The sequence below is a fragment of the Temnothorax curvispinosus genome, unplaced genomic scaffold (assembly GCF_003070985.1).
Source record: "Temnothorax curvispinosus isolate PA1 unplaced genomic scaffold, ASM307098v1 QBEX01008653.1, whole genome shotgun sequence".
NCBI lineage: Eukaryota > Metazoa > Arthropoda > Insecta > Hymenoptera > Formicidae > Temnothorax > Temnothorax curvispinosus.
Genome location: NW_020218433.1, coordinates 267357 through 267889, shown reverse-complemented (window position 1 = coordinate 267889; position 533 = coordinate 267357).

Genomic DNA, 533 nt, shown 5'->3' with positions numbered 1-533 from the left:
ATACTTTTGCATAACGCATAAAGGTGCTGTCACATGGCAGTCAGAAATTCGGAAAACGGAATCTCGGAAAAGTAACGGAGAGGGGGTCAACCAATCAGAGTCAGCTCGATCGGTGCGATATTTCAAGGGCCGGGCTCCCCATGGAACGACTTTTATGGAAAACTAAATGGCATTCTAACCTTAACATATTTTTAAATTAAAGAGATTTTTATATAATTTTAGAGTATAATAAAAAATACGTCGAAGCTTTATTTTTTAATAGACTCTACTACTACGGTAAGTATCTTTTTTCTTCTAAAACAATAAAAATAATTTTTTCAATTTTTACTTATTCCGGAAATATCAGTCCATGGGGAGCCCAGTCACAAAAATTTCGGACTGACAAGTCCGCAATTTTTGCATGTCTGACAGTATGTACATTAACTATTTATGTATTAAAAATTGTGTATTTATATTATTTTGTAGAGATAGAGATCATGAAATGGAAAAAAAATTAAAATACTTTTAACGAAAGAAGTTATTAAATGCATTTA